The sequence below is a fragment of the Anas platyrhynchos genome, chromosome 2 (assembly GCF_047663525.1).
Source record: "Anas platyrhynchos isolate ZD024472 breed Pekin duck chromosome 2, IASCAAS_PekinDuck_T2T, whole genome shotgun sequence".
NCBI lineage: Eukaryota > Metazoa > Chordata > Aves > Anseriformes > Anatidae > Anas > Anas platyrhynchos.
This window is the reverse complement of record NC_092588.1, coordinates 39,520,945-39,546,814: the sequence shown is the minus strand read 5'-3', so window position 1 is coordinate 39,546,814 and position 25,870 is coordinate 39,520,945. Positions and strand designations below refer to the sequence as shown.

The window sequence follows — 25,870 nt, the reverse complement described above, 5'->3', positions numbered from 1 at the left end:
AAATTCTGTTCATATGCCATATATTTCACTGTGACGTCTATAGTTAGTGACCAAATGGTGACTTTTCGCTTACTATTTTTTATTTAAAGAAATTTAATAAAATAATCATTCCCTATTTCATGGGAAGATCTGTCTTGATTACGTCATGTGAAACCCTGCAGTAGGATCTAAGCAGGCCTATATCCTCCTAACTTATCCTTTTTTTTCCTAACACGCAAACATAAATTGAAACTGAAATGCATCATTTGTACAGTGTGAGAATATAGCAGTAGAAATGGTAACGCTGCCATAAAGATCAAGGTAGAACTCCCTTAGATGATGTAGTTTTTCAAAAAGGATTGTTCCTTTTGTCTTCAGTGCTTTTGACAATTTTGTATTGTATGCAAACTCCTCCTTAGAAGCTTCTTATATTTGAGCTTGTGAATGTTCAAATTCAATGTGTAGGGTTTAATACTTGTTTGGGTACCTGTCTTTGTAGTTCAATTTATACAGAATTTTCTGCAGGAACATCAATGTATCTGGTGTAATAAATGTTACTGAGTTTTACAGGGATGAGGCCATAATGACATTTTTTTAGTCTGGTGGAATCATCAAAATAGGTATTGTCAGCTTAAAATAATCAGCCTCCAACTGCTCCTATTGTTAGGAGATGTAATTGCCTCCAGTGAAAAACACATATTTTGATGTACGAAAATGTGTGTATTTTTGAAGATGTTTATATCTCAGATGATCAGCATTATTTTCTCAGCCACGAGATCATCTGAAATGAGATAAACCAGTACAGCTGTCAGTGGAGGGGGCCTTCTTGATCTATCTTTACTATTTAAAAAGGAATTGCTAGGTAATTGCAGAATGAGTGACAGTGCAGGATGAGCTTTCAGTTACCCTCTGGCTTTGGGGTGAAAGAGAGACCTTGCCTTATGGGCCATGGCACGGCATCTTCCCTCATGTCTGTCTTGTTCCCCATTGTCTTTTGTTGTGAAATATCGGAGTAGAGGTCTTGTGAACTACTGCATCTACGGTGTTCCTACTTTGTTTCTACTTACTAGTGATGAAGTCTGTCTACTTCATGAACTTTGTTCTATTTTAAAAGCTTTTTATAAACATTATATGCTCTGTCCAAATAAAAATATCGTATTGTCTGAAACTTAAGCTAATGAGTTACCAAACTGAGTGAGAATACAAGCCTTTTAAGCTTCACTCCTGATTTGACACTCGACAAATAAGTGGCCTAAAGCAAAGTCAAGCTGCTGCTGATGGAGGCATTGTGCCACTATTGCCTCTTCCATGCCTTTCTATAGCGACCTGATAGATGGCTGATAAATGTTTTAAAAAAGAAACAGTGAGGGCTGAAGTCCTCAGAAAGGAACCTGATTCCGGATACTGATTTATACCTCTCCAAGCGTTAGCAGGTTTGGCTGCTTGCCCCTTGCCTGCATTTGCCAGCTTCCCATTACTTCGAGCGCAGCAGTTGTCTGGATCTGTTCGCTCTTCGATATGGAAGTGCTGTAGCACTGCTACGCAAAATTTCAGTGCAGTAACTTGTATTTTCATCTAAACCTTTTAACCAATAACTGGAGTTTGATGGCTGGTTTTAAACAAAGGAAAACAATCGTGGTATTTTAAATGTTTTTACTTGTGTAAACAGTAGTGCTTCCAATGGTCTGTTTCTAAGCTAGAATTCAATCCACGTTAGAAGTTGGTTCCTTCTCTGCTTTTCAAAACTGTGGCATGCAGCATGAAAAGATCATCATTAAATGCCTCTAATGAAGTTTGACTCTGCAGAGCCGACAACTCGTACATAATTCCTGCCTATGTGAACATCAACAGGGTTGTCCCAAGGATGGACCCCACTGCCTAAGGGTGGGCTGCACTGCTGAGATGCAGGAAGAAAGGCTTTTGGTTAAAATATCCTGTGTCCATGGGTTGCTGGGGGTGGTGCAAGGATTCCTTCTGCTTCCCAATTACAATAGAATCACCAGTATCCTATATCCAGTACCCTTTTTTCCTTCAAGTTGTGATACCATTTTATTGTTCCTGTGGGTGATGGTGGTGAAGTATTGAAACGGATCATGAAGGGAGGCATTACACTGCCTTTGTAGTCCAGCATTTGCACGTTTAACCCTGTGGCCTGACCCAAAGTTGAAATGTTGCATATGTTCTTATTTCTAGCAGGATGCACTGTGCCCTTTTTGAAGCCTAGCATTAGTATTTTCTTGTCATGGTCAGTATATCTGTTTCATGTTATCTAGTACTAACACAATCTGTTGACTGACGTGAAGTCCAAAACCGAGTTCAGCCATCTGTATCCTTTCCTCCTCCAGCTGTAAAACATCCAAAGAGAAACAATTACAGTTGAATAACCAGGAACCAGCTTATTCAGGTTGTACTGGTTGTGATGCACTGCAAGGGAGATGCACGGTTTCGGTGTAATGCATGGTAAGCAAGTGGCTGTCCTCAAGGGCATATAAATCAAACTAAGTTCTTGCCATTTTTGAGTTTTAATAACTTACTGATGAAAATTTCTTAACTGGAAACGTGTCTGTTAGATGTGTGGGCTTGAGAGACTGTCAGGCCAGAGGAAAATTTGCCTTTCCAGGCTATAAAGTTCATCTATATTTCATTTGTGCTTAATGAACAGATGAATTGATGACTGCTTCCCTCAGGTGATTCCCTTTGCCAATTGTTTCATTTTTCTTCTGAAGTGCGTAATTGTTTTTTGTTTTTTCCTTTTTTTGGACCTCTGTGTTTGTAAATGTCTCATTAATTATTTGTACTTAAAATACAAACTTGAGAACCTAGAGTGAATCCAATTTGTGTGCTGGGGAGTGAGCAAGCAAAGGTGTGAAACTGCTGCAAAATACGTGCATGGTTCACAGTTTAGTAACTTTCCTACACTTGGATATTTACTGCCTTCCCGTAGTTTTGACAGAAGTGCAGTGGTGCTTCTGGTCATTCAGGTATACTGGAAAGCCACCCTGGCAGCTTGCTGGCATCGTTCCCTGGCAAAATTGTTAGGGCAAGTTTTACTACAGCATCTAACTCTGACCTGAAAACCTGAGAGCTGTATTGATCTGATCGTTTAATGGTGTTGGGTGTCACTGTTACTGTTCTGAATGTGGGGTCATTATCCTTTGGTGATACACAAGGGAGAACTAACACATTTTGAATGGTTCAGTACCAGGATACAAGGCTTGGGGCTTTGATGTCATCTGCACAGCTTGTCTTATGTGGATATGGCAAGATGGGGAATATGAGAGGCCACAGCCAATTTGTTTTAAGTTTGCATAAAAACCCTACTTCCCCAAACACGGCTGGATTTGCAACAAGAATTATCGTGAGTCCAAATCTATTGAAGGCACTAAATGACATTTGCTTAACTTTGACGTTGTAAAGACTTTTTGAAAGTGTCCATGCCTTCCAGAGTGTCTGTCTTAAAATGATAATGGTGTTACTGTTGAAAATCAGAGAGAGAGATCACAATTATCAGGTCTAAAAACCTTTCTTGTTCTTAGTTTCATGCTTTTAATTTCATGCTTTTTCTTATGCTTAGTAGAGTTACTTTACCCAGTAAGTGCTACTAATTTTTGAAAAGTTTTTTTTTTTTGTGTGTGCGTGTGAGAATGCAAACAGGGTAGTGTAGTGTATCTGATTCCCACTTCAGCTGCATATAATTATTCCCCATGTATTTTTTCATGACTGTCTTGTCTTAAGATTTCACTCAAATAACAGGCAAAGATGGTGATGGCATATGGTTGCCTGCAAAGTCTGTCCTAAAGTCAAACAAATTACTTAGCTTGCATCTTATGAGCTAAAAAGTGGTTTTGCTTTCATAGGGATTATGAGAAATGAATAAAGCTAAATTGAAAACTTGGAGGAAAAAAAAAAGTGTTTCCTAAAGCAGTGTATGCCATGTACTGTTGGACATCCAGCACAGTCAGTGAAATATGGATCACCCCTCCCATTCTTCTATTTACGTAAGATTGAAGATAGTTCAGAATTTGGTTTTATTTCAGGCTTTAGACCCAGGCTATTATTAAGAAACCTTTATGTTTTGGCCATAACTCCTTAAGGTAGTGTATGGTCCCAGAATGATCGATAAAAACTCAAGAGGGTGTGCTGTTTTTTATAGGCAGAAATTGCCGGGGCTGTGTCCAAGTCTCAAACCATTTTCAAGACCCCTTAAGTCATGAATCTCATTGGCATACATATTAGTATCTCTGAAAGACTAACTCTAATTACTTTAATGTTGCAGCTGTATTATCCTTTGTAGGAGTGCAATTTAGGAGGTGTTTTTTTTTTTTTTTAATTACTGTAGAAGTCAACAGAAACTCTTGGGAAGGATCTCTTCTTTTGCCTTAATTTCAACTTCAGATTTGTATTGTATTTCACCTCCTTCCTTTGAACTCTTAGCTTGCCCATAGTCACCAAACCCAAGACCATTCATAAGCATGAAGGCTTTCTTCTTGAGACTCTTGGCTAGAGGTGAATATTCAGAGGCTGAAAACAGTTGGAGACTGTACATTGGCATATAAACTCAGTTCACATATTCACAGTTGTGTGTTTTTATTTCGTGCCTTTTGAATTGTTTGTGTGTTTGGCTTGGGAGGAGTATTTTCAACCAGCTGCTGCTTATTAGTGAAGTTTCTTGGAGGAGTGGTTCACCAGGACAGTTGTGTCCACCCTCTTTGATAGTTGCCTGCCCTAGCTGCTTGTTTTACCAGACCCAAGCCTGCTCGTATTTTTTTCTTGTTGATTTGCTCAGTTTGAGTCACAGGATGGAAACACTCCAGTTCCATCCAGCCCTGCACGGATGCTTTGCTCCAGTGTTGTAACTTCCCTGCAAGAAATGTGCTCTGCCACGTTCTTCCATTGCTATCCAAGGCAATTTCTTCCTCAAGGGACACTACATCTCTTCTTACTTATTTGGAGTTGGGTTTTGCTGGGCAGCCCACTAATGCTTAAGAACCTTGATTACTTCTATTATAAAGTCTATACTTATTTTCATTCATTTTTTAATTCTAGGAGGAGAAAACACCCTGCAGGACCAGGTAACACCCTGGCCAGAAAACCTGTTTTTCTGTGTGCTTTTTTTCTTCTATTAAATTTTCATGACTGTTCATGAGTCATTCCAGGAAAATGCTAGACTTCTCATTAAAAAGTTCTTAGAATAAATGTGTATTTTATCCTTTAACTTCATAAGAAATTAACTTTAAAAGAAGTCCAGGGAGGAAGGCTGGAAGGTCAGAAGCTCTGAGTTTTTTTAGCAAACATATGACTGCATTAAGGCCTCTGTTCTGTTTTGTTTTACTGATAAATGGTGCAACTGGACATGCTGATTGTAAAATGACAGCTTGTCTATACCCGACGCATGCATTTCCACACACATGGGATGCTTAATCCGTAACTGCAAATCCTAAATGAAACCCTGTTGTAAGACTAGAAAAGGGAGTATCTGAGAACGTGGGTAGGAAACAAATGTAAGTTAAACTAAACTCTGCTTTTTGTCTGTCCTTTGCTTATATCTGTTTTTCAAATGTGCATACATACACACCAGCAAATGAAAAATTAGTGTGCTGGACTTGGTAATCTGCTTCTTGCTGAAGCTTCCTGACAGTGTAATTAACATTTAGGAGATTAATGGACCTCCTGTTTCTGTGAGTGCACTCTAACTTCCCCTGACAGTACATAGTGGCTGCGCTGATCTAGCCTTCTAGTGAGATGCTTGCAGCTACAAGCGTAGTGGTCATGAAACTGTTAGACCTGTGAAGAAGTTTCTACCTTCCAGTTGATGCAACTCTTGCTCCAGAAAATTAGCAGTATTTTGGGTCAGATTTCCTATGGAGAGGAGAGTAAAGCTTTTGGATTGTGGGTGTCTTACTTTGGGATGAAACTTACCATCCTTACCATCAGTGAGGTGAATTTTTCCAGCTGTGTATAAAGACAGAAAATACGAAAGGCAAGTTTCCCAGCTCAGAAGTGAAACCTCCTACGTCTAAGATGTTTCTGCGTGTATTTGCCAGCATAGGTAGTCTAGACCAATACCATGTTACTGTGGGAAGTACAAACAAGTTAGCATCGCTTACGGAAAGCCCGACTTCTCATTCCTCTGGCTTTCTTCAGTTTGATTCCTCCATCTTTTTGGTGGTTTAATGCTGTATATAGCTGAGCAGATTACAGTTTTGTGATTTTTTTTTTTCATGAAAACGTGTCTGTCTCCAAGAGTAGGAATTGCCAGAATTAGTGGATGTGGCCCCTTCCTAACTAAGCTCTGCTAATTAAGGTTTCTGAAAATTATGTTCAGTAAATTGACTACACCTTCTGATTTATGTTTGATCTGAGCTTTTTATCCAAAACCTTTAGAGATGTAAAGAGTAGTGACTCAGCACTCCTGCCTGTGAAAATTTAGAATATATGTTAAACAGACTGAATCTTTCTGGCATAAAACCCACTGGCAAATGTTTCCTTGTTTCTAGTTATAGGTATGGCTGAGGTCTCCTTTACTTCATCTACATTGTTAAATAGCGTTATTCTCCTAAGGATCTGTGTTCTGTTTGGGTGCAGAAAGCATTGATACCTCTTTTGGCATAGGAAGTGTATCTGATTCATCTGAGTAGCTGGATACTTCCAGCTGCCTCGTTTCAGTTTCCCGACTTCACTTTCTCCCCAGTGACAGCGATTAAGGTAACGCCTCATCAAAGCATCAAGTTATCAAATGCTTAATCGCCTGCTGCTGAGTTCCTGTATCAACTTATTCTTTTGTTAAGAAATCCTACATTTTTAAAGCCTTTAGTTTGGATTATGGAAACCTCAGGGTAGACTCGAGTGAGGTTTGAAGGTTTAAGTAGGTGCCTTTGGGATTGTTCGAATAAGAAGTCCATTCTTTCATTCATGGATCCTTCTGAATTAGGTTTGGCTTCTCTTCTTGAGACGTGTATTTTTTTAAGTACTAAAACTTTGATTTCATACTTAGCGAGAGAATGAAAGAAGAGAGGAACATAGCAAATGAGGTTGAAAATTCTTTTTAGAAAGGAAGTCCAAAAACTTGTTGATATTGGACAGTGAAGCAGGAAACAGCATGTGTCATGAAAGGCTCCAGCTTGTTGGCTGAAGGCTGAAACTTGAGATGCAGTCTATAAATACAAAACAAATTTCATAAAAATATTCCATAGTGCAGTTCTGAGGATCTCAGAAGCTGTTGACTGATAATTGTGGAGATACTTAGCGAATTTATCAGTGCATGCACTCATACCATACCTCATTCTTAAAAAAAAAATAATATATTTTAAACTCCAAGATGTGTATTCCCTGCAGGAGACTAACATTACCAGCAACAGATGTAAACTGGGAGTTGCAACCCATATTCGTTGCAGACTCTAACACAGAGACCAGCACTTGCCAGAGAAGCAGAAAGCAAGGAGCTCTGCCTTCAGCAGGGCAGAAATGGGGGAATTAATCTGTGAAGCTATTTTTCTACACAACAATACGAACATTTTTTTTCTGTAAAATTTTGTCAGGGTTTTCTTTTAAGCAGTGCCTCCTAGGGATTTTGGAGGTGTCTTCGGTCCTGCCAAGACCACTTGGTAGGTGTAATAGCTGTCACTTGACTTGGAGCTAAGAGTAAATGTACATGAACTCGCTGCAGCTGTTGGTCAAGAACCATGGCTGAAACAGATTGACTACCTGTGAAAGTAAGGCTGTGCTCCCTTTTTTTCCTTTCCCCTCTTTCTTCACCATAAGTCAAATATGAACTTATGCGGATAATAGACTATGAGCTGCTGTGGTCTTTTCCCTGCAAAGTTGCTTCAGTTTGGGGAATGTACAGTGTCAATTCAGAGCTATTGCTTGAAATATGGTAGCTTGGACTATCAGAATAATTTGTAATAATAAAATAGGAGTGTGCTTTTAATAATCTTTATTTGGGATTTGTTGGACTAGACAAGACAAGGTTGGGAAAATCCCCCCACACACACACCATCTCTTTTAAGATCTTAAAATGCATTTATTTTTTCTTCTTTTACCAAATACTAGAATAACAATCCTACAGCAGCCCCACAATAACTGAGTAGCCATAATGATGCTCATGCCTTCGTGTTTGTCTTGTTATTTCTTCTAATTTATAAGCACTTCCAGAAGGTACCCATCTGTCCCTGAATTCCCTTTGTTTTTGCTCAGTTCTATTGTAGTGCTGTTTCGATGGCAGCAAATCTTCAAGGCAAATTGTGCTAGGTCCCATCCACCTGCCCAACACAGAGATGCTTGAAAGCAAATGAACCCCTTTTCTTTGCTGTATGAATATCAAGACCCAAACTCAGGCAGATTTCCCAAATACGGGGGTTGGGAAACATGAAGTAATTGACTGGCAAATATTGCTGCTTCTTTTGTGTGTTGACTCTGAGACGGCTGTTTCTTTGGATTTGTGCTTAAATAGTTTCTACAAATATTTCTGACATTTTTAGGAAAGGAATTCTTGCTTCATCATAACTGCAGCCTGATTGCAGGCCCGTTGCTGTGAATACCAGTGCTTGGAAAATTAACGTCATTTGGAGAAGCTCTGAGATACTTGATTAAAAGAAGCTGCTGTGCCATCTGCTGTGCCAGTAAAGGTGCTTGAGCACATAACTGTGAAATAAAGCCAAACTCCAGAAAACTCAGGTGCTTCAGTGCTTCTTTTTAAAGTGTGTTACAGTTCAAGCTGGTCTTACCTCAAGTGGCATGTTGAGGAAAAAGGACATAAACCTAAACAGAGATTTAGGTCATATCCTGTACCTTGTAAATTTTGTATGGCTGTTTTGCATATAAGAAACATCTTTTAATAAACATTCATTTGAGGAAGGCAGTCTGTTATTCTTGTGTGATGATGGAGATGGAGGACTTTGTGTGTTTTTGTTTTTTTTCTGAGTGAAATAAGATGTGTGGGAGTATGTATTTAACAAGGGCTGCTCCCTCAGCTGGGTGGAAGTCGTGGGCAAGGAGGTAAGGTGGTGGGCAGGCTGGATTTCTTGCCTGCAGCTGCACAGCACTCAGTGATACCCCCGAGATGTCTCACCACTTGTGCTCATTGCTCTGAACTACTCCTGAAGCATGTCTCTGAGCAGTTCCAGTGTGGGAAAATGATGGCATGAGACGCTGAGAATTTATACCTGCCCGTAGGTTGTCTGTTACAATTGCAGGGCTTGGAGATTCTGCTGTTGGGACTTAGAAATGAGAGGGAACATCTGCAGCTGGCTGCATGCCCATCCGGTATCCCTAGCCACCTCTTTGCAGCCTTCTCCCTACCCCCCAGCCCCCCCCCCCAAAAAAAAGGGAAGAAAAAAAAAACAAACAACAAATTGTATACTTCTAATTTCCAGAGTTTATGCTTTTGTTGTTTAAGTCAGTAGATTGAACCTAAGAGGAGGCTCGTTGGCTGCCCCAAAACTGGCTTTGATGACATGATGATGATGAAGCTAAAAGCCTTCCTTCCCTGTTGCTGTGTCGCCAGGCACTGCTGCAAGGAGCCGCCGGGAGCTCCAGGGTGAAGAGACCTGCCTCCCATGGGAGACCTGCTAAAGGTGAAGACCTCCAAGCAGACCAGGCAGATTTAGCAGGAGCTCAGAAATTTCGCATCAAGGTAAAGAGATTCATTTTTCAAGCGAACTGAAGTTGCTGGTATTTTCAAGAAATGGTATTTTTTTTTTTCCACGCTCCTTACTAAATAAGCACACCAATGCATCTCTGAGCATTTTTCTTCCTGTGTGGATTGCTGCTTGCTACTTGGTACATATGTTGTCATAGCAAATGCTGTGGGGTGGTGGAAACAACAACATAGTGCACTGTAGGTTAGAAACAGAAATAATTCCTTGTAATATTAGTAGAAAGATGTATCTGTGGTTTGATGTTGACAAAGGAACAGACTTCCAGAGCTCTACAGTGTGCTCAGTTTTTAGAAATGTATCCCTCTTTAATTGCTGCATTTGGAACTTAACTTTGAGTGGCCACAAAAATATGGAAGCACTTTCAGATGTCTCCAGCAACAGCAGAAGAACGAGGTTTGCATGTGATGAATTTCTGTTTACCAGCACTATAATTATTTCTTCATTTGGTCATCTAGAACTCGTTCTTGCTTGTAAAGGGCAAAATGCTTATGGGCAAAGACAAAATGTGACCCCAAGAACTTGGTTGAACCTACAGGCAGCAGTACGGATACAGGCACTTTAGGGCATTTTGCTAAGTTACGGTTTTATTAAATAGCCAGGATCTTGAATGTGGAGGTGATACATGCATAGTCTTTTCTTTATACTGATGAGATGAATTGAACTCTATGTAGAAGATTGTTTAAAAAAAAAAAAAAAGGTAGTAGGAGCATTTTCCACAGAATTTCTCAAAATTAAACGTAGGTCTTTCTAAAGGTCTTCCAACTTCTGCAGTTTTAAAAGAGGTTATGCAAGGTGTTAACTTCATAGTTGGAAGGTTCCATAAATGAGTATTCCTTGATTCATTTGAGAAGAATTGCAGATTTCTCTTGTTAATCCTTTATTGATCTTTTCCTGAATTAGGGCTCTGAACTAGACCAAAGTTCATCATCCTAACATTAATGGAATAAAACCAAACTCAGCATGAGTTTTCCCATTGGTACAACCAGCATTTCACCCCATAACCTTGCCTCATGAGATACGTTGTACATGCCTGGCAGTAAGACCACCAAGCTTGGTGAGGCCAACTGAGCCCTTCCTTAAGCCATTCCCTTTCTCACTGCCTCTCACGGTGTTGAGTTCAATTTCACTGAGTTTCTTCAGTCTACCAGCAAGGTCATTTTCTACAACTGAGGATATTGTATTGAAACCTTGACAGAAAAGAAAAAACAATTATAACTATACATTGTTTTGTTTTTTTTTTTTTTCCCTTCCATTTGAAATCAAACCTGAAATATTTATCTCCTTAATGTTTCCCTTTGTTACATTTACCGTAGGACTGCATGAAACAATAAAAGCTGAGATAACCATAAACTAAAAGAAAAAGTCAGTGTTTGTTCTGAATATTACGTAAAAAGTGCAGTTTTGCACATTGGAGAGCGTAAGGACTCACGGAAGGTACTTGCATAATGGTATGGGTGCATGAGTGTACTTAAGCGGGGTGGTGGTGGTGATGATTCATGCACAGAAGTGTAAAGTGCCGTAAGCTCCTGGTGATGCACAGCTTACAGATTGAAATACAGCCTTGAAGGCTGTTACTACCTCCAGCAAATCAGTTTGTTCTTTCTGTCGCTCTTGTTTCCCTTTGTTGGAGGGGAGTGTTGCTAACCAGAAACACATGATAGGAGATAGCCAAATGTTCTGGTGAAAATCAAGGGCACTTTCTAGCTGGGAAGATTTTCTTTTTCCCCCTGTTTTTTTCATTGATGCAGCTGTTGGTGTAAATTATATGAATAATTGATCAAGGAGTTCTTGTTACCTCAAGTAATATTATGCTTATTTCTTTTCAGAACTGTGTTACCCTTTGTTACACTACAGCACTGCTGTTTTTTCCTCCAAGTTTTCCTCTGCTCCCACCCCTTTGTTCTCCCCCCCTCTCCTCTCTTCTCTGCAAGAACATGTTGTTTTTCTTTCAGCGTGCTCCATGATTTACTGGGAAGCGGATTCTCCTTTTTAATCGACAACAACATATTTTAAAATAATCCACGGCCCTGGGAACCGTGCAGCATACACATCTGGTTTCACATAAGCATGAATTGCTGGCTTTACAAACGTGAAACATGTAGTCCTTGCCGCAGAGCTAGCTCAAGTGTTCCGTAACTTGAGACCGTATCCGAAATAAAAACAAAATTGTATAGCTTCTTTACCATACTAATGGAAAACATTTAATTTACTTCTTAAAGCCAACCAAGAGGATGACGCAATGCTGTTCCAGCAGATTTATGGTGCCTTTCCTTCTGTAGAAATCAATACAGCTTGAAGGTGCTGTTATGGGAGCTGGCTAGTTGACTGCAATCCAGCTGCATTCGAATGTAAACTTCTGTACCGCAAACCAAAACTGATGATTTTGATTTATTCAGGCATCGCTGTATCTCTGAGATATTACGGTGTTGGATTTTAGTCGTAGCTTTTTCTCTGATTTACTGCCATTAACGCTAGATTGGAATTTCAAAATAGCAAATTCAGTCTGCTTATGATTTTTTTTTGAATTGTTCAGTTATTTTTTGCATTTCCTGAATCAAAGTACAGCTTTGTGTATATGCAATGTGTGCCTGTCTGTGGGGCCTTTTTCCACACAAAAAAGGCAAAACCAAAAAGCAGACCTTCATTCAAATGAAGTGTTAAGGGGTAGCATAATTTTCCACTTAGTACAGAAGAAGCTCTGATCATTAAACGCATTTTTTTTTTTTTCTGCCAGAGGAGGCAAAATGCAACACTGTTGTTTTGGCTCAGTCCAAAAATCTTCTTACAATAGACTTTTTTTTTTCCCGAAGAAGTGAAACAAGCAGTGCAGATTTTCATAGTAAACAACTTTTATGCCTTTATTTTCTTTTCTGTTCCCCTCTGCCCTCACTGATTCTGCTTGGACTTTAAATAAACTCTGTCCTATAAGAGGTAGTTGATGTTTTCCCTTATTTTCTTCCCCAGTGGGGTTTCAGTCTTGTTTAAGCATTTTACTTCAGGCAGAAATTCTCTTCTAAAATAGCCTTTAGGACAGGATTCCTGATGGTGCTTTTTTCCCCTAGTGGTGTGTGCATTACATATGGAAGGCCCTTACTGGTGGTCCCTGTGGTCGTGATAACTACCAGAAGGAGAATCATAACTAGATACTTATTTCCTGAGTACTTTTTGTTCGTTTGCTTGTTGCTAATTCCATTTCTCTAGTAACTGTAATGCAGGCTTCAATTCTCTCATCATTTTTCTCTCCCATATACTTACCAGTCTCATGGTGAGTAAATAGCATGAGGCGACGCTGTAGAGGAATTGAACCAGGTGATTTATGTAGACCTTCCCTAGAGCAGCTAAAGATGACAGGTAGGCTTGCGGTCTGGCTCAGGGTGCATGGTAGTGAAGAGGAAGATGGGGATTGGAATTGTACAAGAGCCTTGGGCTGAGTTTCTTGGAATTTATTTATATTTTTCTTGAGAGGATGGAGAATGTGATAATGAATGCAATTAAGATGGACAGCACAGTTGCTGATAGTTGTTTCTTTTCTTTGAAAAGACTACCAAGTGAGACTTAGAAGTACATAAATCCTTAAAACTTATCAATTGGATTATGTTTATCTAGAGGAAACAGTGAAAACATCAGATATACAGGCCTGAATTTCAGTACAGTTTTAAACAGTCATGTAAATTTTTGAAAAACAGAACAGTTCTAGTATAAATACTGAATTTTTATGATGTATTGAATGCATCTTTTGCTATGAAATAGTTTTTTGAAAGTAGTGTGGAGGAGCGTACAGAGACAGTGTGATTGTTATGTTTTGTATAAACATCAGGACAGCTTATATCCAGTATCTGCTTGCTTAGACATAATAAAGAGGCTTCTGGATATCAGATATTACCAAGAAATTTTGAACAGCCTAAACTATTTTCTGAAAAGCTTCCTGAAGACCGACAAAATGCTTCGGTATTGGCCTTACTTAATCGCTGTGACAAAGCTGGGTCTTCAGTGTTTGTTCAGTCATAAATTTCTCCCTGGCTGCTCTTCTGCAAATTTTGTCTTGTGTTACAGAATATCAAATTACCAGGGATATTGCCCACCAAAACCCTTTAAAATAGTGTTATAAGGAGCAACACGTGAATCTTGAGAAGGAGGCATAATTCCCCCCACCTTTGCAAACAGCCCTTTTCTTTTTTCCCAGTATTTTCAACGAATTCTACTTAAACTATCCCATTTGCAACAGAAATGCAGTTGGCTTCAGCAAGCAGGTTGACACATTTTGGCAGTATGTTTAGTCCATAGGTTTCCGGTTTAACTGTTCTAAAACTCTTGTTGACATGAAAGGTCTGTCATTTCATTCTCATTTTGCCTTTTCCCCTGTACTAACGCTGGCAGTCCATGCTGAAATATGCCATAACACTTTTAAAGCTACACTTTGAATAAAGTTTACATTTACTGCAGCATATTTGCTTTGCTTGGTTACAGTAGTAGCGCTGTATTCCCATATAAAATGAAGTTGTTAAGGGGAAAAAAAATAAAAAAATGCTTATAGCATTTGCACTAAAGTTCATGGAGCATGAGATTAGCTCCGCTTAGGACTCTGGTACTTTGAAGGGATTAAAAAACCTTTTCAGAAATGAATAAATACAAAACATTCTCAGACTAGCAAAACAGTATGTAAGTGATGAGAAGAAAGGCAGTAATTATTATGTGGAGAATAATCTGAATTGAAATGCCATAGTGGAAGCCACTATATAATCTTACCATCCTACATATGAATCGAAAAGCAGGCAAAAAGTACAGGGCATGACCTATAAAAATGGTAGCCTTTAAGCTGCTTTGAGTATGGAAGAAAGAATTTTTATCCAGCCTGAAATTTTGTTTTTTTCTCTGAAGTCAAATGTGAATCACTGTTCTTGCTGTTGATGTTGTCCTCGTGCTTCCAGCTCTGCCAAGCACAGCTATTGCTGCTTCATTGTAAGAGTGACTCCTACTCAGAACCTGAGTCCTCCTGCAAACAGAAAACTGTCTGGAGGATGCAGACCTGTTGTTAAGAAACTTAAATAAGATAAGGCTAATCCTATTGTATGCTTCCACTGTAGGAGCTAGTATAGAAACTTCCCTTTCCTTGTTATGGCCCCATACCATTGGCGATGTGCCTTATTGGATTTCTCCCCAGATTTTTTTTCAGAAATGTTGGCTTGGAAGACATTAATATTAATAGTGTTTCATGCAGTTGTGGATTATTGCCCTTCTGTGCCAATTTACAGACTTCCAGGAGGGGAAAAAAAATACTGTTGCTTTTTGTGGGTCAAAGAAGGTGAAAATACGTGTCCACCTAGTCTGTTTGGTAATGGCAAACTTATATTTCTGTGATGTGGGATGTTTCATTTTAACATGTTTTGTATAAGTAGAGATACAGTAAAGATTAGAATCCTAAATTCTTGTGATCTTTTCCTCAGCTCATTTACAGTTTCAGAAGCAGAATTTCTGTGCATATAATATGAATTTCTGAATTCCTTGCTCTCTCCAAGCCTCATTTTATTTAGAAAGGAAAATTATTTTGACACTCAACAAACTCCCTATCCCTGGTGTTTTTCAAAATTAGATGCATGAAGAGAATTTCTGGTTTCAGAATGAAGTTACTGTTTGAGGTCTCTAAACCTGCCTTAGCTTTCTTCAAACTTGCAGCATAATAGAAGATTTGTAGAGAGTTAGGGCATTACAGCATGTTCCTGAAATCAGTTTGTTTTGAAGAGGCATGCATTTCCAGCTGTCCTAAAAATGAGTAACTTCTGCAAATAAATCCTAAGCAACATTTGTATGCATGTAAGTAAGTAATTAGCATTTGGTCTTCTTTTCTTTCTTCTAAGGAATCTAAAACTTCTCAAAGACCAGATAGTTATCAGTAGGTTTTGACTCACAGGGAAGAAGCTTTCTTGGGTCTAGATTAAGAGCAGAAACTTTTTGTTCTTTGATTAACAGCTAACTTGCCACATGGCCTTGGGCATGTCCTCTTGACTTGCTTGCACCAGTTTGCCATTGTATCCACTGCTGCAACGCCACCATAAACTAGTTTGAGAGCTTTGGAGTCAAAACAAAACAAAAAAACTATCGAAACTGTTCATTATTCTGAGTAATCTCAACTTCATTTGCTATGCACTTACTCCTATGGCATTGTAAACTGCAGTGGAAATACACAGTTTAGACCATAAAGAACTCCAACCAACAAAACAAAACCAGCAACATGTATCGTAGTAATGTGGATTTGATTTAACATAGTTAAATTTTAGGGGTATCAGCCTGTACAACGATTGTGATGGAAACAAAGCTGTTTGGTTAAAAACAGGAGTGCTGTGACCAAAATAGTTAAAATAAGAGGGAAAGAAAAGATCCATCCTAAAATGAATACGTGGCAGTCTTACTTTGCCTGAGCTTTTAGCAGAAGATTTCCACTTGTGCTTTCTGCCAAGTTAATTAAATTCATGAAGAAAAGCTTGACTCCAACTGTTTGACTGTTAGTATCTTTTAACAAGGTTAATGTGGTGAAGGAGAACACTGATAAAAAGAAGCTGAAGTTTAAGAGTGGACCAACGCAAGAGGTCTTTGTGTTCCTGTGTAATGTGAAGACTGACTGAGTGTCCTGTTGAGTTTATTGTTTTATGTTTTGTACTTACTTTTGCATGTGTGCCAGAAACATACTCAGGGAAGAGGCATAAACTTTTTTTTTCCTTTTTTTCTTTCACGAATGCATTTATTTCCTGTCTAGAGTTGGAAAAGAGGAGCAACAAGAGGAGTTTTGTTAAATACAGCAAAATCTAATTACAGCTTGATTTAAAGCCACATTTACACAATGGCTGAGGGGTGAGTTCACTTCCACAAAAACAAACTCGTTGGCTTCCTACTGTGCATCGGGGAATGTGAAGGATGCGTGTCCTGGAGAGCAGCTGCCTCCCTCTGCTGGCTTGAGCTTTTCTTGCACTGTGTTGCAGCTATGCTACGTGATACAAAAATATGACTGTGCTCCTATGAGAGAGAATATTTGAGGTATCAGTTCACTGTGTTTTACTCATTTTATTGATTGTACTGCAGGCAACACGTTATATTATGCATTACATGTGTGACCAGGCTCTGTTTTCTGTGAGCAGTAAAAGTCTTGTTCCTCAAAATGGATGGCTGTTCCCTCCAGTCTGCGTTTCAAACAGTTGTATCCCTGCTGATTGAAAGGAGAAATGTTGAATCATGTTTTCTTGGCAACATGGTTTTTATTCACTGTGCACCTCTGAAGGGTGCAAGCTCTCCTCTTGGTTGTTTGCTGAAGTATTTCTACCGATTGTAGCGGAGTAGTTGGTGAAGTGGCTTTAAAATTTTGGTGGTTTTCTGTTGTTCAACTGTTCCTGGTTTAAATGTTTTGCTGTTATTTTAACTCTGTTTCTCTGAGAAAAAGATTGCCTATCTCCAGCTTACTGAAAGTTGAGCACGTGGTGTGCTGTTCTCTTCCTGGGATAACCTTTGCCCAAGACCTCCATCACAGACTGCATCATAACAGCAGCTTACACTCATCTGAGACTGACATGCACATGATCTTCATTCCTTTCATATTTCCAGCAGATGAATGCTGGTTTTTAGCAGAGTTTTGTGAAAGTGCCTGACCTTACACTTTATGCTACTGCGATTCCTTCCATTTCTGCTACTCTAACTCATGAGATTACGTGTTTTTTCTAGTGCAGTAGGTACTTCAGTCCTCCTCCATCTTGACGATTCCTTGCAGCTTTGTGTCATCAGAAAGTCTCATCAGTACACTCTTCTAACTTACAGCAAGGCATTTTAAGAAAATAGGAAAAAAGACTGGGACCAGCATAATTTTGTTGATGTAGGAACTTTTTCTGTTCAAAATAATTTCTTGTCTTTTCGTTGTAGTAACTATTTTGGTCACATTTATAAATTGCTTCAGCTCTTCTCCCACTTCTGTAGTGATCATCTTCACCTGAACTGATAATTTCCTATGTGGCATCATGTGAAATGTTTTATGAGTCTAGAGAAACATACTTTACTGACGTTATCTAGAAAACTCAGTGCTGAGGAAGGGTTCTGGACTAGTCAAGCCCAAGAATTATCAAAAATACCTATATGGTGGCCCTCAGGAGCAAAACAGTTGTGCATTGAGGGAGGTGGTGTTGTCAGGAGCATTAGAAGAAAAATGTCTTGCCCTGGAAGAGGGGAAGTGGTGGTAGAAAGTAGCTGACAGTGAGGCTGAGGTTGCTTGGTAAAGGCATGTTAGTGAGGGGTAGACTGGGGAACGCAGGCGTGGGGAAGGCCTTAGAGGAGGAAAAACAGGCTTTGGGCAAGAGGGGAGTGAGTGGATGGCAGCACAAGTGCCACAGCAAGGAAGGAGGGACACACGAGAGTTATCAGGACAGAGCATTGCAGCGAGGTTGGTGGAGAGATGGAGCTCGAGAGTGAGCGGGGCTTGGACAGCCTGTGGAGGTAGAGCAGTTGAGATGGGGTTCACTGAATTGCTATCTTTGCAGCATGGTTAGTGTTGCAGAAACACCAGAAAAGAGGATGGGTATAGGGCTGTGGAGGGTTTATAAGAGAGCCCAGCAGGGCATTTCTGACAGGTAAAGAATGAGCCCAAATGGGCTGTCCTTTTTGGCAACAGGTGGGCCAGCATACAAAGACAGGGAAAGTTGCAAGAGGCAGAGAGAAGGAAGGGACAAGATCTAATAAGATGTATCTTTCTTTCCTTGCTAGAATGCTTTCCTTCAGCTTTTTTGTTTAGTGTCTGCCTACTTACCCTTGAAGGATTTCAGACCCAGCCATATTATTGTGCTGTGGGTCAACTATAATGTGGCCTGAGGTTGGTGATGGAAAAAGAAGAGTGTAAAGCTCACTGTGATACAGAGAAAGGTCAGTGAATAGTATGAAAACATATCTCTATATATCTGTTATATAATCAGAGTCCTAAAACTACAGAAAGCCTCTTTGCTGTGAAGTCATATCCAAGGAGCTCTGCACAGTCCAAGTCTGTCTGCTATTTGGATTGCATAAGCTTTTGTCAACATCAATCCACTTCTTTGAGATATTTATGGGCTTTAGTTAGGCCCTTGCTGGAGTTCCTGGGTTCAGTACTTCTTATTTTCTCGGAGTTGTCATGTGAAGGTCATCAAATGCAGAAAGAAAAAACAAACTCTACTTCCCAGCTGGGTTTCTCCTGCATTGTGCATGGCCTTCAAATCTTAAGGTGCCCCACAGTGTTAGGAGGATCACCTTGTGGTCTTTGCCTTTTCCGCCTGGTTGTGTTGGAGCTCTGACCTAATTAAGGAGGTACATAGGAGGAAAAAGCCTGCACACCCCAAAAAAAATAAAAGGCATATCCTACACTTCTTTAGTTTTCTCCAAATCAAGGTAGCAAAGAAAATAGTGACGGGTAGGACTTGGAGCACTCGTGTGGGGGGGTCCCTGTCTGGAGCTTTGCCTCGTCCCCCAGGTGGCTCAGGGTTCTTGTTGCTGGAGCACATCCCATGTAAAGCAGACCTGTAGCTTGTGCATCTTCTCATAAAGACCTGAATTCCTGCAGTTTTTTTTTTTTTTTTTTTCTAGAGGAAAAAAAAACTCTGGGGGGGAGAGGGGTGTGGATTGCTTCTTTTGTATGATTGTTTTTCCTAAACTGAACTTTTTTAAAAATTCAGTGGTTTGATAAGCACCCGACTACTAGTCACTGTTGATATGCATAAATGACTCAGGATGAGTTATAAGCTCTATTTTTCTGAAGCTTTTCTCTTCAACTTGACTACTGTAGTATTTATTGTCATAAGAGATGCACAAATCTTCCACCCATGGCACTCCCCTAGTAAATGAACAAGCTAACCAGAAGTTCATGTTGTTTCCTTAGTGGATACATTTTCCGAGATGATGAAAGTTGTCAGTTACAATGATTGCAGAAGCACACTATTAAAATACTAGGTATATGATTTTATTTGCTGGAAGAGCAATAAACAAAATAAAGTTTTGGAGTTTGTGAGAATTTTAAAAAGAGAACTAATTAACTTCCCTTCCCTCTCTTTTTTTGAACACAATGAATGTTAGCTCCATTGTAAAGGAATTTAATCTCTGTGGTGAATCAAATATTTTTTTTTTTTAACCAAAAACTTTTGGGGGCTATGCCAGAGTGGGAAAGTTCACGGATTTAAGGCATTAGATGGCATAATCCTACTATTGCATCTACCAGACTTAGTCACATAATGGACTTGATGTAAAGACCAAAAAAACACAAACAAACAAAAATGGGGCCAGTAGGTCACGTTGAGCAATTGTCTGTTAATCTCAAGCACTAAATGCATGCCGCGGATTTTTCACTTAGCCTTGGTTAGTGCTGACCTGTATCAGTATGGGGCACTGAGCTGCTCAGAAAGCTGGGGTTCCTTGTTCTCTGCTCTGGAAGGAGCTCCTCATGGAGGAGGAAAGCTCTCCATACATGTTAAACAGGGAGTCTTTAAATGGGCTTCCTGCAATTTTACAACCATGGTTGCCAGTTCTGGGGCTGTTGCCCAACTTGCCAGAAGTAGCATTGTTCCACCACTGAATGTAGCTTTTCAAGATAGGCCTTATTCCTCCGTAGGGATGCTGATGTCATGGTGCTTATCATGGTAAGTCATCCAGAATTACCTGCTGTGTGATAAGACATAATGTTTCCACTCAGGCCTGTTGAAATAGTTTGCTTCATCTCAGTTTATTTTTAATTGTTTTGATTTTTTTTTGGAGTTTCTTAGATGGTGTGGTAAATGAAAATAAACCCTGTTTATTTTTCTTCCCAAGAACCTAGTACCAGGCTCCCTGATTTGTATGAATTCTGTAAGCATGCAAAGAATAGAAAAGCATTTTTTCGTTGAGCTCATTGGTAGTTGAGTTCATTTTTCAGCATTGTCCCTGAGTCCTCCTGCAGTTGCATTAGAAGAGCTTGTTATCCTAGCAGTTAATAAACTCCTTAATAACAGGGTTCTTAATGGACTTAATAAGCATAAACGCTTATGCTAGATAAATGCATAATCTGCCACCTATATCAACCTTTCCTGGTTTGTACATGCCAACATCTTCAAAATAATTTTCTGATCTATAAGGTGTTTCCAAGGAAGAGACGTGTTTATGCATAGATTTGTTTAATAGTGTTTAAAAAAAATTAAAAAAAAAAAAAAGACTCACTCTCTCTTAGTGCTTCTGCCTGCTGCAGCCACAATTTGTAACTTATATTAGATTAGGTGCTGTAAGCCTCCAGAGGAGTGAAAGTATTTTCTCATGTGTCACACAAACAGTATGTGATAAGAAGCGCTCTGTGGTGAACTGTTCAAGCAGAGAGCAAGCCTTAGATAAGTGACCTCAGCCAAAAACTATTCAGTCACTTCAGTGTGATTTAAGTTATCTCTGCCTAGAATTGCTTGGCATTAAAACTTAATTATTCTCATATCCAAGCTTGATATATTCACATCAATTCTAGATGAAGTTTTCTGTTACCTGTGGATTATTCCTGCAGGGGTTTTGTCCTCCGTTGGGCTTTCTAATATTTACGTTGTCTTTCTCCTTGGTGTTCTACTAATAAGAACAGGTAGGTTCAGAGGAATGGATAAACCTATATACCCCATGCTTAATTTGTGACTGTTTCAAGTTACATCTTGATAACCCATTTCTATAAGAACACGTTCTTTTGCAATGCTCGTTCACTTGAGTTTTCACTATAATAGGCAGCCTGTAATGAAAATGTTGACTCATCCGAATGATATTTTTGTTTTCTTTATTTTGTAAGTCAGATTGCAAGATAATTTCAAATTACAAGTATTAGATCACATTTTTCTTGAATGATTGCTTATGATCTTTGCCAAATTAGTGCTCTTACTCACCTACTTTAGTCACAGGCAAGGTTTTAAATTTCAATGTTAAGGGAAGCAGAAGAAAGTGTTTATATAGAGTCCTGGATGATGATTACTTCATATCTCGTTAGCTTAATATTTTGAGTCTCTTCAAATTAATGGTACTCCTTCTGTTAAAGAACTTTGTGTAAAGAACAAAATGGATTTGTCTTGTAGCATAAAATGTGGGTAATCTTGAGAAGCACTAAGGTCTGTAAGGTGAAGCCTGGATATGCGTGTAATATAGCTTTCCATTCTTCTATAGATTGAGCACCAGCACCCTTTAATTTTCAAATGCTTTAATTCTAGTGCAAGTACTCGAATGACTCACCAGTTATCTAAAGCATCAGGTAACTATACCTATATTTAGCTTTGTTCTAGCTTCTTATCCTTGTTTCTATCTTAATTTTCTCAGTTGGAAGCTACAGTCAGTTTCGCCAATGTTTGGAAAATCAAAAACCCCAAACAACCTGGGAAGCGTTCCCAAGTGTTCTCATGAGTACAGCCTCGGCAGGCTCTTCAAAGGCTCTTTCTGCTGATGGTCAGGGGATGTGGAGAACAGGTCCTCTAGCTTCTTTCACAGTACCTTTAAACACAAGATACTTAACCATACCTGCCAGCAGGTAACTCTTTTAAGTTGGAGGTGATATTTTTCTTAAAAAGAGGTGCCTTCCTTCTGCTACTTGCTCTGGGCTCTGCCCTGGTTGTGGTGTCCCTGATATGGGCCGGCTCCAGTGGTACCTTCATTCTGCTGGTTCGTCATTGCCAAGATGATGGTCCCAGAGGGGTTTGATTCAGGCTGTCTGCACTCAAAGAAATGCACAGTGAAGTGATGCAAGTGAAACTCCTAGAGAAAATGGGAACCAATTAATTTAAGTACATGGTTTTAGTTTGTAAAAGATAGATCAGAGATTTCTAGACCCCAGCCTTAACTACTTTCCTCCTCCATTGAGGAAATGCAATGTGCTACAGACGGCAGTACTTAACCATGGGTCGGGATGTCTGCCTTTTTAGCTCACAAGATCCAAGTGCTGACTTCCAGAGGTTCAGACAAGAAATCAATACTGTTTTTCCATCTGGCTGCCTTGAAGACTATGAGAATTAAAACTGTTTATCTGTGTAAAGAGAAGAAGGGGGGAAAAAAAAAAGGTACATCCACACTGCTAGAAGTACAGCTAGCAAATCTGAACTGCTGCTTGTGTTTGTTGCTGGGAAGGATCTAGTATGGATAATTTTGTTTGTAAGTTGTTACAGGTACCTTCCCCTGAGAGTTGTAGTAGCAAGATGCAAGTAATACATGCAACAGTAACTTTTTTTTGGTTTTCGTCACAAGTTTTGTAGATTTGCCTCCAGCAGGCTTTGCAAGTTGATGAGGTGAGTGAAGAGGTACTGCCAGCTGGAAGGCATGCTTTGTTTTCTGGAGTTCTCTGCCTCCTGATATTTCTTAGGTGTGGATTTAGTTGCCCTCTTCGTCTTTTGGACATGTGCTTTTTTCATTTTCCTTTTGCTTTTGTTGTTCTGGGCTTTTTAGACATAACAAACTTCTCAAGTGTATCTATGCATCTCTTCCACCGCCAGCAGCTTCTACAGATAGATATTTTTTTTCTTTAAATCACCAGTCCATTTTATGTATTCCCAGTTAGCACGGTTTGATACTTCTCCCTCTTGTATTTTTATTTACTTGATGTGAGATACTGTAGTACACAACGGAAGACTTAAAGTCTCTGAACTTACTCCAGCTGCTCTCTTCTGTTGAAGTATGTATACAGAGGCCAAAAAAAACTGTAATTACTGCAAAAGGTGAAAGATAATTTTTGGACATCTTCACGCATGCTCGGATCTGTGAACATTAATTTAAATCCCACATGCTGAATGAGTAGGGACTTCTGAATCTAGTCAGTTTTTACACTAACTTATAAAGTAGGATTAAAAAAAAAAAGTGTTCATAGGTTTAGTATGATTGTCTTATTTTATTGCTGAGACACAAAGCAATAGTAGAAGCTACTGTTTCCTGAAGTACTGTATTAATTTTTCACAAGAAATGATTATATTGTAAGTGCCTAAAGAGAAAATGAGCTTTCTAAAGTCTTCTGAGCATCAGTATTTCAGAGCTATTTCAATTTGTTTTTAATGAAACAGATACAGAATTATATAAATAGTGTGGTTGTAAGTATTCAGAGTAACTTGAATACTTTAAATGAGACAAATGATTAGATTTTGCAGGTTAGGCATGCGTACACTATAACTTATGTGCTGGATGGGTCAGTATGAAAACTGTCCTGTGTATAGGGTTATTTATATTGCTTCCCTTTGGTCTTTCCAAGTAAGGATATTTATGTTAGCGGGTGGGATCTGGTGGGATTGTATGTGGTGGTGCAGCTGAGTACAGAAGTAATGTTTTTTTGTCATACATAAATTTGTTATAAATATGAATACTATGTACGGTGAAGTAAATATTAAACACTTATGCAACTTAGAAATTTCCTTATGTTTCCCTTCTCCAGCAGCCCTTTTACTGTGGTTATGCTGCTTATGTTTTGACTACAGCCAGCTGGAATTTGCTTTGAAAATATCAATGCCTGTTTTATTTGCCGATTAGCTTTGAAGCAATTTCTTTTTTAGACCCTGGTTAAAGGGGACATTTGGGGAGCATGGAGGGACTTTCTTGTTTGGCTGAATACTACATTATTACAGAGCATGCAGAAAAGGCATGTTTGAGAGTGACTGAAAGCTCCAGTTCTGTCTTCATTTAATTTCGACCACTTGCCTTTTGGTTTTATTTTCCCATGGTTTTGTACCCAATTTCTACAGAGACAAAAAAAATATTAATGTTATGTTATTACAGTATTATTGACTTCCCTTTCCACCTCTGGCATGTTTGGGATTTTCAGACTCACCACTGAGACATCATCCGCTTGAGGAGGCAGGAAACAAATGATCTAAAAAAAAATTTGCTGTCCTTTACAGTGTACAATATTAGAAAAGATGCTGCATACCTGCTGCATGAAGACTAGGTTCAGACCTGTAACCATCAGCCTGCATTATGCCTAATCTTATGTTGACATAAATTCATGCCAAAAAAATAAATACCCGCTAAAGTGATGTGGAGTCAGCAATGATAAATTACAGTGCCAGGGTGTCAAAGGGCTTTTTTGTTGTTGTGGTGGTGGTGGTGTTTTTTGTTTGTGGCTTTTTTTGTTTGTTTGTTTGTTTGTTTTTAATGTAAGACTGAAGATCACGATGCCTGTGTTTTTAGAAACTTATCCTGGAAGCACTGGGGATTTGCAGCTGGGATGAAGGGATAAAAGGCACCATCTGGTTTGGGACTCCCCAGCTGAGGATGAGCCTCTGGATGGCCACCTGAATAGCATTGATGGCAATGGTGTTACAGCTGGTGACTTGAATGAGGTTCCTATGCTATGCTGACATGTGCTTCAAGGACATGGAGCAGCATTTTTTGCCTGCAGGCCTAGGAGGGGAAAGTGCAGAAAATGCTTGCTGTTCTGGCCGGGAAGGGTTTGAGAAGGCAGACCGGTAAGTGATTTGTCCCCAGGATGTTGCTGAGTTCCCCAGATGTGCATTTGCCATCTTTTTAAGAGCACTCCCTGCTGGCAGCCCCTGTGCTGGTTGTGACAGGATCAGCACTGTCCCCTCATTTTAGGTGGAGAACTGTGCTAGAAGGGGACCATCTGTTCAGATGGCCGGGGGGGGGGGAGAACAAGGGGTGTGAGTCTCCAGGCTTTAGGGTTGGGCATTCATCTGTCTTCATTTATACGAATTTTTCATAACCCTAGTTATGTGAATTCTTTGCATGTTTTACATTAGAGCACTGGCTAAAAGCCACAAGCAGACTTGGAAGCAGGGTCTGGGATCTTATCTGCCCCACAAACTTGCAGCTGCTGGGTCTATAGGCTGCCCAAGGTATAAGTGCACTCTTGTTCAGGAACGTTGTATGGAATAGGTCCTGAAGAGTTATTCGTACAAGGGCTTTTTGCCTTGCTCCATTAAATAATTAAACCTCTCTTCCTGGAGAGGCTTTTTCATCTGTGCCGGCAAAATGTTTCTGGTTTCTTGTATGAAGACTGTGAGACTGGATTCTGTACAGAGTGTCACACTTGTTGGTTTTATATGGATACAATTTCTAGTCATTAAATTTACAGTCTTTCTAACATTGAGATCTAAATTTATTTTACACTGTACTAAAAAGGCTTGAAGTTTAGTAGGCTGTCTTCAGACTCGTTAGCCTTGAAATGATAACCAGTGCCATACAAAGCTAGTTTTCATCTGGGATTCATTGTGCTGAATATATTCAGCTCTTGCGTACAGTTCTGGGATCTGAGAGTTGCT

The 25,870-nt window shown here is 39.5% G+C and overlaps 1 protein-coding gene across 4 annotated transcripts in view; it reads left to right on the top strand.

Moving 5' to 3' along the window:
* Nucleotides 1-25,870, top strand: part of FAM110B (family with sequence similarity 110 member B) — a 108,129-nt gene that overhangs the window by 19,269 nt on the left and 62,990 nt on the right. For 2 of the 4 annotated variants that reach the window (XM_027452264.3, XM_027452265.3), the window contains one exon: nucleotides 9,485-9,613. The exons of 1 other annotated variant lie outside the window; for it this stretch is intronic. The gene's annotated coding sequence lies outside the window, so the exon portion shown is untranslated. Of the gene's footprint in view, nucleotides 1-9,484; nucleotides 9,614-25,033; nucleotides 25,058-25,870 lie in introns of those variants that run through there. One more of the 4 variants, XM_072034586.1, reaches the window with a different exon arrangement.